We start from the raw sequence: 10,121 nt of genomic DNA, 5'->3' as shown, positions 1-10,121 counted from the left end.
GGATCTGTCGGCAGGGGGCGGTCCCCGCGCGTCGCGGGAGCCCTGGCGGGGTGGGAGCAGAAGCCGGGGCGCGACGTGGGGCCGGGGCGCCGGGGGCGGGGCGGGGGCGCGGCCGGGTGAGCGTGAGGCGCGCGGCTAGGGCCCGGGCGCGTCCTCTGCGTGGAACGCGTCCAGAATGAGTGCTGTGGAACAATAGTAATAAAGGTGTTGAAGCATCCTGAACCCAGGGCGCTGGCTCGTGGGAAGGGCTTTTTGGAATCTGGACACCTTAGGGCGCCTGCCCGTATGAGGCTCAATTTCATCGACTGTGAAATGGGAGGATGGGCGTTCTTGCCAGGCCGGACCTCCCTTCTCAGATCGTTTGAGGGGCTCAACTCAGAAAATGGAGTCCAGGCTACTTTCCGAACCTCAGAGTAATGGAAAAATGGTGTTGTTGTTGAAAATGGAGTGTGGAGCCACCCGGAGTGGAAAGCCTAAGGATATTGAGGGCTTGAGAGAACAGAGGAGAATCTGGAGTGTTCTCTTATCATTCGTTGATTACATACGTATTTGCTTAGTCTGGGGCACTGGGGATACATCCAGAGAACCAGCTAGACCAGGCCCCTGCCCTCCTATAATTGGGGGTAGGGTGAATAGACAATTAAAGAGGTGATTTCGGAGAGTGGTAAATCCTGTGAAGTAAGTGAAGTGAAACTGGATGTGTTGAAAGCCTGACGCAGCTGCGATTGAATGGTCGGGGAAGGGCTCCGTGAGGACGTGATGTTTGAATGGAGGAACCCAAGGAAGGAATAGCGTGAGAGAGAAAACAGCAAATGCAAAGAAAGCCCCAGGAGGGAAGGCGTTTGGTGTGAGTGAGGCTGGAGAGCTCGTTCGTTGTCCCGTCCATTATTCCCCTCTACCTCCAGGTTGAGGTATGTGAAATATGACAAAGGTGATGGAGAATAAATCTCTAATTTAATAATCAACGAGAGAGTCGAGGAAAATATAGCCGTGAAATGAATACCTGTTGAATACATGATTTGGTGGAAAGCCTCAGAAAATCACTTTACTTCCAGATTCAAATCCTTTGTCATTCCCTTGTGTTCATCCTCAATTCCTCAAATATTTCCTGAACCCCCCTATTACCCAGGCGCTAGTTGACTAAGACATTGGTGGGTGTCAAGTATGTGAATATAGTTCTATACACCTGAGTTCTGTTCTCTCCCTCTTTCCCTAATACATCTGCATACATACACATACCCACACAAATGTTGTAGGCAGAAGCTAAATAGTGTTGTGGGTAACAGTGCCAATATTTACTAGCCCTGTGATTCTGAGTAAGTTATTTAACTTTTTTGAGGCTCATTGTCCTCATCTGGACAGTAAATAGAACCCTCCTTCTAGAATTGAGGATTAAATGAGTTTAATGTAAATAAGGAGCTTAGAAAAGTGACGTATAGTAAATGCTCACAATTGGAGTTATTGTTGTCATGAAGCACTAGCTGTCTGGTAAAGACATTGGACTGGTTAAGTGATGCAAACAATGAGATTTTTAGGCAGTGTGGTGTAGGGGCAAAACACTGCATTAGAACACTGGGGTACTAGTTTTGGCTCTTCTGCTTTCAGCTAGTCACTTGGCATCCAGACCAAAAGTTTATTTAGAAAACAAAGTAGTGTAACTAATACTATTAACAAAAGTGTGGGGTGCTTTACAGTTTACAGAATTCTCTTACAGGCATTATAGTGTTAAAGCCCTAGCAGGATATAATGGTAGAGGTCCTTTGCCTGCTCCCTATTTTAAAACCTTTCTAAGACTTTACGTCATTTTCTTATCCCTGTATCCCTAGCTCCCTGTGCATGAAACACACTGGCCTGCCTTCAGTTTTCTTGAAAGTGTGGCTTACCTTTACCCCAGGCCCTTTCAGATGATGTTCCCTCAGCCTGCAGTCCTCATTTGCCCCCTGCCCCCCCGCCCCCCATACACCTTAGTCCTGCAGATGTCAGCTTAAGCATCGCTTCCTCAGGGAATCGCTCTCTGATGCCCAATGCCAGTCTAGATCAGATTCTTTTTCTTTACATTGTGTTCTTTTCCTTTTTTTTTTTTTTTTTTTTTTGCGATACACGGGCCTCTCACTGTTGTGGCCTCTCCCGTTGTGGAGCACAGGCTCCGGACGCGCAGGCTCAGCGGCCATGGCTCACGGGCCCAGCCGCTCCGCGGCATGTGGGATCCTCCTGGACCGGGGCATGAACCTGTGTCCCCTGCATCGGCAGGCGGACTCTCAACCACTGCGCCACCAGGGAAGCCCTTCTTTTCCTTTTTAACGTTTATCTCATTTCATAGTTACACTCCGTAATGTGATTGTTTGATTGATACCTGTTCCCCTTACCTTATGAGAGCAGGAATCATTTTGGGCACCATTATATTTCCAGCACTTAGCAGAGTGCCTGGCACTACTTGTTGAGTGAATGAATAGTTTATAATTTATGATATCACTGCTAACTAAGTTGCTGCTCATTGATGGTGCCTTTTTATGTGGGCTTGTTAGCAATTCAGAAGCAGTGCCGGCAATAAAATAAATATCTGTTATGGTATTTGGATGAATTCAGGAAGTGGTTCCTCACAGATATGGCACTGCCTGCAAACTTGAATATGGGTAAGATAACCCACATAAATCCTTTTTTACACACTTAATATGTTGATTTATGGGCGGTCTTTTTGAGACAAGAAATAGATAATTTAATAATTAGTTGTATTACAAGGTAAATTACATGAAAGTTAATGAGTTCGCATGGAACTCATTAGTAAACAGCCAAAAATAATCATGCCATTTACTTTAACTGAAAAATCAAAGCACCAGTGTGATTTTCTTGAAATAAAAAATGCTGGTCTTATTCTATCACAGGAGATCAAAGAACAGAGAAGAAGACTTAATGGGTTTGCAGAGAGTTGGGAGTTCAGCCTCTGTAGCCATTAATTTAAAATAGTTATCTTGGGCTTCCCTGGTGGCGCAGTGGTTGAGAGTCCGCCTGCCGATGCAGAGGACATGGGTTCGTGCCCCGGTCCGGGAAGATCCCACATGCCACGGAGCGGCTGGGCCTGTGAGCCATGGCCGCTGAGCCTGCGCGTCCGGAGCCTGTGCTCCGCAACGGGAAAGACAACAACAGTGAGAGGCCCACGTACCGCAAAAAAAAAAAAAATCTTTCCAAAGATAAATTGATTCATGCAATGGAATTATTGAAAATCACCTTGTGATTGCTTTACCAAGTTTAAAAGCACATTTTGCCAGGTATATATCAAGCTTCTGCTTAAAAGCATGGTAAATAGAAAATTTTTGTTGACTTATATAATACAGATTTTACAAATAAAGTGTTGTGGTATTTTTAAAACAACAGCCACCCTTTTATTTATTTATTTTTGGATGTTTCTTTTCTATCCTGTTGAAGGATTTTTTGGTATCACTTGTTCAATCCAACACTTTTGATTCCTTGAACTACCTAATTCAGGGTAACCAAAGAACTGATAGTTTAATGAAAAAGCTAAATATATATATATATTTGTATGTATGTGTATATTATCTTATAACATTAAATTACTTATTTATTGCTTTCAACAGTTGTATTTATGGTGAAGTTTTGTTTTCATGCACATGCCTTTACAGAAAGAAGGAAAACCTATGTGTAATAACGTCACTTCATGAGGACTTCTGGGAAGTTTTAGCATGTGTCTCCAAGGAGTCAAGTGACAGTGTATCGCCTGTCTCTGGAACCTTGAGTGGGTAGCCTCTCTGAGGCTTATACATTCCCCAGTTGTAAAATGGGGAGGTGGGGAGCCAACACTGAGATTTGGGTCAGAAACAGGGACCACTTGTTACCCAGATGGCATAGAGAGCAAGGCAGGTGGGCCTGTGTGGATCAGCCCACCTTCAACTTTGGCCCTGAACACTGGCCTCATGTGTCTAGCTGCCTGACTGTCTCCACGTATTAAGGGCTTTCATTTGGGATTTTTATCCCTGAGTTTGCTTACCTATGTGCCATGTGCTCCTTTAGTCCCAAAGCACCTCGTAGAGCAGATACTAGTCCCCCTTAATCAATACTGCATAGGGGGAATTTGGGAAGGAATCAGTCTTAAGGCTCATCAAGTCTAGCCTCACACCTGATGCAAAACTCACCTGTCAGAGGTTAGTTTATCTCTTTTCACTTTATTGCTGGTTATGAGCAGCTTAGATGTAGACTTTTTCCCTCCATGTATTATTATCTTTAACCTAATCTGTCACACGTTGTAAAAGATATGCTCTTACCTGTTGGAGTTTCACTTGCCTCAACCTAATAGGCCTGGGGGCTGAGATTCTCTTTGTGACTCTGTCCCATCCTGCCATTCCTTCCCCATATCCCTTGTCACGCACTGCTGCTACTTGCTTCCCATTCTTTCTTCAGGTGCCCTGAGTGCTAGAGCTTTAAGCGGCAGGGGCTCTGTACAAAAAGGCAAGACTCCCTGGGAACAGTCAACTAGCATAGCTCACAGTGATGGTGGGGGGAGTGGATAGAAGACATTAAAGTCCAGATCAGGGCATTGGCATAGGGTACTGTTAGGGGGGCAGAAAGAGCAGATTCATACCCCAGCATCTGGGAGTCTTGGAGCAGAGGGATGGGAAGGGAATTGTTAAGGATGGGAAAGGAACAGGCTAGCTCAGATGCTCAGCTATCTTTCTGATTACCCCTGGGCTCCAGGTAGCCTATAATCATGAAACCCAGCCTCAGGGACAGAGTGTGATACCTCTTCCATTCTAATAAGAGGCCTGAAGTCCATAATAGGAGGCGAAACCTTTCATTCCAAAATTATCGACAGTAACCCTGATGATTCTAATCCCTGGAAGTGTTAACATGTTGATAGGGGGGAATTTCTGCCAATGATAGAAGAGCATATCATTCTCTCACTGGATTAGTGGAAGGTATGAGAGACGGTGTTGAGGCCTGGAAAATGAAGTGAATGCTATTCAAAGAGTGGGGAGAGAAATGAGAGGCTGGCAGGGCCAGACACAAACTTGAAGGTTTTATGGTTTTACTGGGAGCCACCTTACTTACCTTTATTGTTCATGTTTGAATAGAAGCTACGCCAAAAAAAAAGTTTCTTACCTGGCTGCCCACACATGCACCTCCAATAAAAACTCCAATAACTGCCTACCTCTATGTGGCAGGCAGGTCTCCACTGAGAAAGATAGATAGCTGAGATTGGATGGCTCTTAAGAAGTTAAACAATGTCAGCAGGCTTCAGGATGCATTTCCCCTGGTGGTATTTATTGTACAGTGAATCTGATTATGTATTATTTGTAGAACATTACAGAAATGTCATTTGTACTGCCCTCATTCTCTTTCTCTCCACTCATCCATTGCTTCTGCAATAATGCTTCCTTCTACTAGGTTGATGAGGTGAATAAGCCTGGAATTACTGAAAAGTCACCTTTTACCAAGATTAAAAGCACAAATCTCAAAGTGCATGTCAGCCTTTGGCTGAAAAGAGTGGTAATTAGGATATGTTTGATGACATAATTAATACAGTACAGATTTTTTTTAAGAAATTTTAAATTTATAACATATGTCTCTTTTCTGAAGAGATAAAAGACAGTTTTTTAAAGTAGGAAAATTTTCAAAAGGCATGTACAGATCTTCCTTGACTTATGATGGGGTTATTTGTAAGTTGAAAATATATGTCAAGGGGACTTCCCTGGTGGCGCAGTGGTTAGGAGTCCGCCTGCCAATGCAGGGGACACGGTTTGAGCCCTGGTCCAGGAGGATCCCACATGCTGCAGAGCACCTGGGCCCGTGCGCCACAACTACTGAGCATGCTCTCTGGAGCCCACAAGCCACAACTGCTGAAGCCCGTGTGCCACAGCTACTGAAGCTTGTGCGCCTAGAGCCTGTGCTCCACAACAAGAGAAGCCACCGCAAGGACAAGCCTATGTACCACAACGAAGAGTAGCCCCCACTCGCTGTGACTAGAGAAAGCCCACGCGCAACAACAAGACCCAACGCAGCCATTAATTAATTAAAAAAGAAAATATATTCGAAAATGCATTTGATATACCTAACCTACCAAACATCGTAACTTAGCCTTGTCTACCTTAAACATGCTCAGAACACTTACATTAGCCTGCAGTTGGGCAAAATCATCTAACAGAAAGTCTATCTTATAATTAAGTATTGAATATCTCCAGTAATTTATATTGAAAGTGAAAAACAGAACAGTTGTAAGTGTAGTGGTTGTTTGATCACGTGGCTGACTGGGAGCTGTAGCTGGCACTGCCCAGCATCATGAGAGAGGATCGTAACTTTATACTGCTAGCCCGGGAAGAGATCAAAATTCAAAAATCAAAGTACAATTTCTACTGAATGCATATCACTTTCACACCATGATAAAGTTGAAAAATCGTAAGTCAAGCCACCCTAAGTCAGGGACCATCGGTACAGGAGTGTTCATAGGAACACCAGTCATAAGAGCTCCAGACTAGAAACAGTCTAAATGTTCATCAGCTATAGAATGGATAAGTAAATTGTGGCATAGTCATATGTTGGAATACTATACAGGGATGAAAATGCACTGACTACTCATGGTTATCACAACAATGAGGAAAAGAATCCAGACACACAAAAAATATATTAACATACAGCTCAAAAACAAGCAAAACGAATCCATGATAGTGAAAGTCAGGAGAGAAGGGAAGTAAGGGACTCTGAGGGCGTACAAGGGAGCCTTTTAAGGTGCTAGTAATGTTCTATTTTCTGATGTGAGTGGTGTTCTCTGAATGAAAATTCATTGAGCTGTTTCATTTATGATTTGTACACTTTTGTATTTGCATGTTATACTTCAGTAAAAAATTTTACTTTAAAAATGATGATAAAATTATCCTCACTGTTTGAATCAATATGATTATTATGTAGGTAAAATTGTAAGGGAAAGGTGTGTTCAAGTTCTAAAGGAACTGTCATGTTACTGTCCTGGTGGAGCTAGATCAGAAATTTCTGTGAGTAGTACTGAAACATCAATCATATATTTAGGAATTAGTGGTTATATAAATGAGTTATTAAATCATCAAGCTTATTGATGGAAGCAGCTTGTTCCTTTGGATAATTAATTGGTCTCCTGTCACTCTTTAAAATTCTCTTCTCTTGACTTCCTCTTCTGGGAAACTATTTTGAAGGGCGCTGTGGTGCAGGGGTTTTATTTTTTATTTTATTTTTTATTTTATTCACTCATTCATTCATTCATTCATTCATTCATTTATTTATTTGACTGCGCCGGGTCTTATTTGTGGCATGGGGGTTCTTCATTGCGACATGCGGGATCTTTTAGGTGCCGTGTACGGGATCTTTAGTTGCCGCATGCAGGATCTAGTTCCCTGACCAAGGATCGAACCTGGGTCCCCTGCATTGGGAGCACAGAGTCTTAACCACTGGACCACCAGGGAAGTCCCTGGTGCAGAGGTTTTAGAGTCAAAGAGACCTGAGTTAGAATCCCAGGTTTACCTCTTTCCAGCTGGATGACTTGGAACAAGTTGATTAAACTTCTGAGTCTCCGTTTTTTTCTGTCTGCATTGGTGCAGCTAATAATACCTACTCAGAAGGTATGTTAAGGATTAAACGATGCCTAGTTTGATATAAGGCACGTTGTAGGTTCTCAGAAAATCTGTCCTGCTTTCCTTCCATCCGTCTACCCCTGGGTCACACTAATAGAAACAAAGAAGGTGCATTTCACCCTTACACTTGGGCCCTTGGTGAAACAGGAAAGCTACCCACACTGTACAATGATATTTTAGGAAAGGTCTCCACACACAGACCTGTAGCACTGCTCTGGTAGCTAGGAACTCCATGTAGATGAGAGCCACTTCTCTTCCCTGCAAGTCACTGCTCACCCATCTCCCCAGCCCCCACATACCATCGCTGCCCCTTTCTCGTAGCCCAGACTTGTAATATGGAAGAAACAAGTTTCCTGTGGGGGCAGGATATCACCTTACCCAAAAGGTAAGTAATCTTTGAGTCTAACTAGTGTCAGGGTTTCTGACAGACAGGATGTATATCTCAACTTGACCTTAGAGACATCCCCGTAAGCATCTTTTATGTTGATGAACATCTACTAAATTATACTAAATCTGTCACTTGATTTCCATTTCCTGTTTTCAAGTCTTGATCTATGATTTCAAGTCTTGAGCTATGTATTTCTCATTTTTTAATTCTTAGGCTATTTATATTTTTGTTTTTATTTTCCCATGAGTATAAAGAGAATTCTGACAATCTTAGCATAGTAAAACTTACACTGAATACCTTGTGACTATCAAGAAGTTCTGTACCCAGTAGTATTTTGCAAATAGTTATTCGGTATTGGTTTATTTTTAAATATTTGTGAGATTTATCCTAATTCAGCCATTTCATTTCACTCAGTTGTGCAGTTTAATAGAATCAGTTATAAATGCTGTATGAGCATATAATGCATATACATATGTAGTTAAATTTCATGTGGATCTTATGTCAAAATGAGAGACATATTCCTAATTATAATATGCATTTTACAGTTTGTTGTTGCTTTCAAATGTCTTTGAAATTTGTGCCAGTAGTAGCTCTCATGCATTGCATGCCTGCTGTGTGCCAGGCACAGTGTTAGGCCCTTTACATTGTATTAAGATCTATTCTGGGCTTCCCTGGTGGCGCAGTGGTTGAGTGTCCGCCTGCCGATGCAGGGGACACGGGTTCGTACCCTGGTCCGGGAAGATCCCACGTGCCGCAGAGCGGCTAGGCCCGTGAGCCATGGCCGCTGAGCCTGTGTGTCTGGAGCCTGTGCTCCGCAACAGGAGAGGCCACAACAGTGAGAGGCCCGCATACCACACACACACACAAAAAAAGATCTGTTCTTTTTTTTTTCCTTATTAATTTATTTTATTTATCTATTTTTGGCTGCGTTGAGTCTTTGTTGCTGCGCACAGGCGAGCGGGGGCTACTGTTCTTTGAGGTGTGTGGACTTCTTATTGCGGTGGCTTCTCTTGTTGCGGAGCATGGGCTCCAGGCGCTCGGGCTTCAGTAGTTGTGGCGTGTGGACTCTAGAGCACAGGCTCAGTAGTTGTGGCGCACGGGCTTAGTTGCTCTGCGGCATGTGGGATCTTCCCGGAACAGGGCTCAAACCCGTGTCCCCTGCATTGGCAGGAGGATTCTTAACCACTGCGCCACCAGGGAAGCCCCATGTATTAAGATCTATTCTTAATGATAACTTCATGCAGTTCAGTATCAGAGAAATTAGTGCCTGCCAGAGCCTCTAAACCCAGTATATTTGTTTAGAAGAGAAACTACCAAGGCAGTAAATATTTTGAATGTTATATGATTATGGGCCACGTAATATGTAAATAAGGATGATGTGAATCAGTTGATTGTGAAGGGAAAGGTAGGCTTACCCATTCCTGTCAGTGAAGACAGAGTTTCCTTGTCCTAGGATTTGTTTATTGTTATTTGAGACATTGGCCTCTCAGCCTGCCCCTGTGGAGAGCATAGCTGGGCTGTTCTCTAACTCACTGGGATTCAGGTGCTCCTGGGCCGAGCCTAGCTTTCACTGCAGGTCACTGGGGTTTGTAGCCCTCCGCTGAAAAGTTTGCAAAGTTTGGTCAGCTGTACACTTTTCGTAAGTCTGGAAGAGTTGATTAAAGTCACCATTGTGTTCTCTGTATCTTTGCTGTTAAGAGTTATATTGATCTACTTGTATTTGAAAGAATTTATGTTATAAAACCTACTGCCACATGAGGCCAAGCAATAATAGTTTTACTTGCGCCATTCTGTGATCTGTATGACAGTTTTTATATACTGTGCCTTGTTGTCATTTCTGTGCTATACAGCAAGGACTCACTAGTTCAGGTTAAGTTTAAGAGTCTGCCTGCATCCATAGTCTTTGTTGCCACCACTTTCTAACTGGCCTCCCATAGACCGTCCTTTTCTATCATCTCCACACTGTCGCCCAAAGGATTTTTTATTTTTTTTTGAAGATCCAGATGTGATCACTACATTTCCCTACCAAACTTCTGATAGTTCTCATTGTCTACAGTGTCAGCCTCTCTCCTCCCATGACCTCTCCAACAATCCCCACCAGATTGCCTGCTGTTCCTCTGCTG

General features: G+C 43.3%; 1 protein-coding gene across 3 annotated transcripts in view; it reads left to right on the top strand.

Moving 5' to 3' along the window:
• The window catches only part of NR2C2 (nuclear receptor subfamily 2 group C member 2), an 82,926-nt gene that overhangs the window by 729 nt on the left and 72,076 nt on the right, over positions 1-10,121 (top strand). Inside the window, exon 1 of one of the 3 annotated variants that reach the window (XM_067755578.1) lies at positions 895-911. The exons of the other annotated variants lie outside the window; for them this stretch is intronic. The gene's annotated coding sequence lies outside the window, so the exon portion shown is untranslated. Of the gene's footprint in view, positions 1-894; positions 912-10,121 lie in introns of those variants that run through there. 3 annotated transcript variants of the gene reach the window in all.

This window comes from Pseudorca crassidens, chromosome 10 (assembly GCF_039906515.1).
Source record: "Pseudorca crassidens isolate mPseCra1 chromosome 10, mPseCra1.hap1, whole genome shotgun sequence".
NCBI lineage: Eukaryota > Metazoa > Chordata > Mammalia > Artiodactyla > Delphinidae > Pseudorca > Pseudorca crassidens.
The sequence above is the reverse complement of the archived record's forward strand: the minus strand, read 5'-3'. Positions and strand labels throughout refer to the sequence as shown.